At 51.1% G+C, this 6,309-nt stretch overlaps 1 protein-coding gene across 1 annotated transcript in view; it reads right to left on the bottom strand.

The window, feature by feature from the left end:
- Positions 1–6,309, bottom strand: part of TM6SF2 (transmembrane 6 superfamily member 2) — a 37,341-nt gene that overhangs the window by 30,201 nt on the left and 831 nt on the right. The window lies entirely within an intron of this gene.

The raw sequence follows: 6,309 nt of genomic DNA, 5'->3' as shown, positions 1-6,309 counted from the left end.
TGAGGTCGGCGGGGCTGAGAGAGCTCTGGCAGAAACTGCTCTTTTTCAAGAACAGCTCTTGTCAGAACTATGGCTTGCCCAAGGTCATCCAGCAGGTGCAAGTGGAGGAGTGGGGAATCAAACCCGGTTCTCCCAGATTACAGTCCACGCACTTAATCACTGAGGGAGGGAGGGAGGGAGGGAGGGAGGGAGGGAAGGGAAGGGCCAGCAACTTTGGTTGAACAGAAAAAAGCAGCAAGGGGGTAGCCAAGCGGTTGGAGCAGAACAGGCCCAGTGTGGAAGGTGGGCACAGCCTAGGCAACGAGAGAAAAGAGCAGGAGTCCAGTTGCACCTTAAAGACGAATAAAATTTGTGGCAGAGGATGACCTTCCGTGAGCCACTGCTCACTTCTTCAGACACCCAGGCAACAGGGCCACGGAGAGCCTTCCTCACAGGACTGGTTCTAGACCTTCCCTCTCAGACACAGCTGTGACACAGAGAGGGTGGGCAGGTGGCCAAATGTCCAGCCTGGGGAACTGAAGGGGAGGAAGAGGAAGGTGGCTTGTGTGAGGGGAAGTGGGGAAAAGGTTCAGGTGGGCCTAATCCCACCACTCCCACCACGTGGAGAGAGGTAGCAGGATGCCCTCAGCTACTGCCTGCCTGGCCCACAGGGCCCTCAACCACCAACCCTGGCTCTGCTTCCTCACGAGGAGGGGCGATAACGATGGCCTCTCAGCCCTCCTCTTTGACATCCCCTGGCCCCACCCCCGCAGGAGGTCAGTCACATGTCTCATGTGGCCAGGGGTCATTTCCTGCAGGAGCGCACAGGAGCAGAGCTCCGGCAGTAAGGAGCCCTGGGAGCGGGCACATGCAACAAGCCCTGCCCCCTGCTCCCAGCAGCCCTCAGTCGGGCCATGAGGAGCAAGAAGCAGCCAGGTAAGTTGCAGAGCCCTCCCCGGCCCACCTTCAGGTACAAGCTCTCCCTCCTCTGTGAGGACAGATCTGTGCATTCCCCCCCCCCCCCATAGCTAGCAAGCCAAAACAGTCCAGTGGAGCCTGAGCGGTGGGTGTTGCCTTCTGACACACTTCCGGTGATGTCAGGGGGTGTGGCACATGCAAATAAGTTATGCTAATGAGTTATGCAAATGAGCTCCTGCAGCTCTTTTTCTACGAAATGACCCCTGCATGTGGCTCCATGGGTCCTGGAATGGTGTCCCCTGTCCCCCCATCTTCCATGGCCTTCTCAACAAACCAGCATCAAAAGGCACTTCAGCATCTATAAACTGGGTCAGGAACATATACATTAAATAAGAACCGCTATTTTGTAAAGCTCCTAAGCTTTTATCTAAATTGTTCAACGTCCCTGTGTAACCAATATTCTAGAGCAGAGGTGTCGAACTCATTTGTTACGAGGGCTGGATCTAACATAATTGTCGCTTTGTCGAGCTGGCCCATAAAATGTAATATCAGGTACCGGAGATATAAACAGTATAAAGGACATGCAGCGGGTAAGCTGAGTTGTTGTATCCTTACTGCGAGGCCCCGTGGTCTGCGAGGGGAGTGTAAAGGAAAACCCATGTGGGTGGATGGGAGAGCCAGAGGTGCCGCACCGGACAGAGGCTCCCATGCTGTTTGACTACTGCAGACAAGGTTGTTCCACCATGCTGAAGCCACAATCAGAATGGCTCTGCCCACTCCCCCCCAAAGCAGTCTTCTGTTCCCTCCTCTGCACTAATTGCTTGTGAGCCACATAAGAGCCCTGGACGGGCTGGTTCTGGCCCCCGGGCCTGATGTCTGACACCCCTGTTCTAGAGGGGAGCGGTGCGGGGGCAACGACAAAGGTAGGCCATGCCAATGGGTAAAAAAAGAAAGCAACCAACCAAGCTGGGCTCCGTCCTGACACGTCTCCAAATTGGTTCTCTGACAGCTCAACCCAAACCTCCTCACTGAATACCCCGCGACCAACAGTTTCAAAACAGCCATGAGAGAAAAGATGTCTCCTCAGTTCCCGCCTGTGGATGAGAGCCAGTTTGGTATAGTGGTTATGTGCCCAGACTCTAATCTGGGAGAACCAGGTTTGATTCCCCACTCCTCCACTCGCAGCTGCTGGATGCCCTTGGGCAAGCCATAGTTCTGACAAGAGCTGTCTTGAAAGAGCAGTTTCTGTCAGATCTCTCTCAGCCCCAGCTACCTCACAGGGTGTCTGCTGTGGGGAGGGGGAGGGAAAGGAGATTGTAGGCCGCTCTGAGACTCCGAGTGAAGGGCGAGGTATAAATCCAATCTCTTCTTCTTCTTCCCTTTTGGGAAGAGAATTTTTGAAGCACCTTGATATATCCAAGTCCTTCCATTTAAATTAGGTACTTTGTCCGAAACTGAATCGCCCCCTTGGGTCAGGTTTATTGCTTCAGGGCTCCAGATTCACTCAACGCCCATTGTTCCTGATCCATTACCCACTGGTCCTCAACCCCAAAGCAATCGCCAGGGGTCTTCAAAAGGCTCAATGCTGCAAACCGCAACCTCGCATTCTACCTGAAACGCCTTCCCACTTGACTCCAACCTTGCTCTGGCAAAAAAAAATGTTCAGCTCTGTCCATCGTATTCGACGAAGAATGCTGCGTAAGCCCTAAAGCTTGCACTCTCCAGCATCAGCAGAAAACCAGCCCCGTTATAAAAGGAAACAGATTCTTGCATCCTGTCTTCCAAGACCCAACACAGAAACAATTGCCCAGGTCAGACAACGTTTTGTAAAGCATGGCAAAGAGTGTTGTGTAGTTCAGAAGACTTGCTGTGTTTATCCCAGGAAAAATTTTCACGGTGAAAAAGACGGTGTTACCTGTTGCTGTATACAGTGACTCCTGGAGCATTACTAAACTGTTCTTTAGAACCAGGGACTCACAGCATATGCACGCATGTTCTTTTAGGATACTGTTGTCGTTTTGCCTTAAAATGCATGTATAATCTATTTGGAAACTCACACACACAAAGAGGAGAGTCAGTGCTTCTTGGAGCAGCCAGGAATGGTGGGCAGAAAGCCAAGGCCTGCATAAGTTGGCATTTCATCTGGAAATCTATTTTCAGCTGCAATCATTAATAATTCTCTCTCCCCTGTCATTCTCCTGTCCAGAGGAGAAAGGGCGAGGTCCAGCTAGGATGAGCGAGGTTTGCATTTTAAGGGAAGCTGATAATCTGGAGGTCAGGCATGTGCTCTGCGCATGCTCAGAGCCCCTCTTGATTTGGAAACTTCTGCCTGGCCTTGCAGGTTCAGGCCTGGGCCCCATAGAGGCCGATTAAGTTTTCTACATGATCAATTGCAACAAACAAAATTAACATCACGCTGTTGAAGTTTACTACTGATATAAGGCCCTAACGTTCAAATTCACATGACAGGTCAGTCAGTAGGTACGAGCCATAAAGGCTACAATGAAACCTCCACCTTCAGGGGCAGTCTACCATTGAACAACAGGTGCTGGCAGCAAACCAATGTCAATGTGTTTTTCCACCTGCGCCAGGTTAGGTAACTGGCTCCCTACCTGTCTTCCCCCAGCCTAGCCACAGTAATCCACGCAATGGTCACCTCCAAAATAGACTGATGCAATTCACTCTACCCTAGCCTACACTTGTGCTTGATCTAGGAGCTCCAACTGATTCAGAATGTGGCCGTGTGGGTCCTTGAGAGCCAGTTTGGTGTAGTGGTTAAGTGTGCGGACTCTAATCTGGGAGAACCGGGTTTGATTCCCCACTCCTCCACTTGCACCTGCTGATGTGACCTTGGGTCAGTTACAAGCTCTGGCACAGCTGTCCTTGAAAAAGGGCAGTTTGTGTCAGAGTTCTCTCAGCCCCACCCACCTCACAGGGTGTCTGTTGTGGGGAGGGGAAGGGAAAGGACTTTGTAAACCGCTCTGAGACTCCAAGTGAAGGGCGGGGTATAAATCCAATCTCTTCTTCTTCTTCTTCTTCTTACAGGGACCCCTTGGACGGTCCACATTCATCCAGTGCTGCGCAAGCTGCACTGGATCCCAGTGGAGCACCAGATCTGGTTCAAGGCCTTGGTTTTGACCTTCAAGGCTATTAGCATTAAGCAACCTTACATATCTTTGGGACTGCCTCTCCCAATGTGTCCTGGATGAACACTACATTCTAGCCAGTATGGTGTGAGAGCCAGTTTGGTGTCGTGGTGAAGTGCACGGACTCTAATCTGTGAGAACCAGGTTCGATTCCCCACTCCTCTACTCGCAGCTGCTGGATGACCTTGGGCAAGCCATAGTTCTGTCAGAGGTGTTCTCTCAGCCCCACCTGCCTCACAGGTTGTCTGTTGTGGGGAGGGGAAGGGAAAGGAGTTTGTAAGCTGCTCTGAGATTCCTTTGGGTAGTGAAGGGCGGGGTATGAATCCAATCTCCTCCTCCTCCTCATTCTTCTTCGAATAAGAACCTCCTGGTGGTCCCAGGCCCAAGAGAGATCTGGCTGTCCTCGACTGGGTGCAGGGCCTTTTCAGTCCTGGCCCCCATCTGGTAGAACTCTCTGCCAGAGAACATCCGTGCCCCATGGGATTTACTACCTGTCCATATGGCTTGCAAGGCAGAGATGTTCCTCCAGGCATCTGGTTGAGGACAGCAAAGTTCCAGCGATCTCACACTCCCCATTCCCCCCCCCCTTTGTCCATATTTCCCCTCCATCCAAGGGTCAGGTGGACACTGAAATCATCCCTCATCTTGGAAACAGTACTATTTTAAGAAGCCAGGTAAGTTGCAGAGCCCCCTCCCCCTGGTCCCCCAGTCCAAAACAGTCCAGTGGCTCATTTAAGACCAAGTTTTATTCAGGTACAAGCTCTCCCTCCTCTGTGAGGGACAGATCTGCACATTCCCCCCTCCCCAAATAGCTAGCAATCCAAAACAGTCCAGTGGTACATTTAAGACCAAGTTTTATTCAGGTACAAGCTCTCCCTCCTCTGTGAGGACAGATCTGCACATCCCCCATCCCCCCCAATAGCTAGCAAGCCAAAACAGTCCAGCAGAGCCTGAGCAGTGGATGTTGCCTTCTGGCACACTTCCGGTGATGCCAGGGGGTGTGGCATATGCAAACAAGTTAATGAGTTATGCTAATGAGCCCCTGCACCTCTTTTTCTCCAAAATGACCCCTGTAATCTGATGAACTGCTTTAATATATACCTTCACCTCCAGCCTACCATGGTTGTCTCTAGCCTGTACCCGCCGCCGCATAATAAGTGAGCGAATTGAGCTGGTATGAAAGCTATGGTAATCATACGGTCACTTAAGCCATATTAGAAATAATGTTTGCTCTTGCTTTTTACCTGATAATGTTCCAGCATTTTAACTGTGTTTTAATTGACTGTTGTTTATATTATATGTTTATACGCTTATATAGGTTTTCATTGTATTTTTATGAAATATTGCATAAGCCGCCCTGAGCCCGCCTTCGCAGGGAAGGCGGGGTATAAATTGAATTAGCAAAATAAAATACATAAATATATGTTAATGTTTTAATTTTCTTATATATCGTGTCTGCCTTCGATGCAAGCTGCCCTGAGCCCTGTTTCAGGGAAGGGTGGCCCAGCACACTGAATGAAATAAACCACTATACCACATTGGCGCTCAGTTGGGTTGCCAGCTCAGGGTTGGAAAATACCTGGAGACTTTGGGGGTGGGTCCGGGAGAGGGTGGGGTTTGGGGAGGGGCCTCAGCAGGGTACAGTGCCATATAGAGTCCACCCTCCAAAGTAGCCACTTTCTCCAGGGGAGCTGATCTCTGTCAGCTGGAGATCAGCGGTAAAAGCGGGAGATCTCCAGGCCCCACCTGGAGGCTGGCAACCCTTAGCGCTCAGTCGGCCTGCGGCTCCACCACGAACTCCCTGACCTCACTCGTTCACGTCTGAAAAGCATGCCCAGGAGCCAGGCCAAAGGGGTGGCCAGTCGAATGCTCCCTCTAAGCCAGTGGTGGCAAACCTATGGCACGGGGGCCAGAGGCGGCACTCAGAGCCCTCTCTGTGGGCACGCGTGCCATCGCCCCAGCCAGGCCCAGACCATCATTCAAGTGTCGAATTCTCTGCCAAATTATTTTAAGAAAATGAAAGCATTTGGGATTGCTTTCCTTACTTTGTTTGGATCCTCTTAAGTGAATGTATGAGTGGTTTTTTCTAAAGTAAAACCTCCGTATTCAGGTTCAATTGCCCTGTGGGCACTTTGCGATCAATAAGTGGGTTCTGGGTCGCAGTTTGGGCACACGGTCTCTAAAAGGTTTGCCATCACTGCTCTAAGCTGTGGAGTCCGGTGAGCAAAAATCCTACTGGGTGAGCTCCTGCCACGAAAATTGTGAG

Source organism: Gekko japonicus, unplaced genomic scaffold (assembly GCF_001447785.1).
Source record: "Gekko japonicus isolate JY-2015 unplaced genomic scaffold, Gekko_japonicus_V1.1 scaffold1726, whole genome shotgun sequence".
NCBI classification, from domain to species: domain Eukaryota; kingdom Metazoa; phylum Chordata; class Lepidosauria; order Squamata; family Gekkonidae; genus Gekko; species Gekko japonicus.
This window is presented reverse-complemented; position numbering and strand designations above follow the sequence as displayed.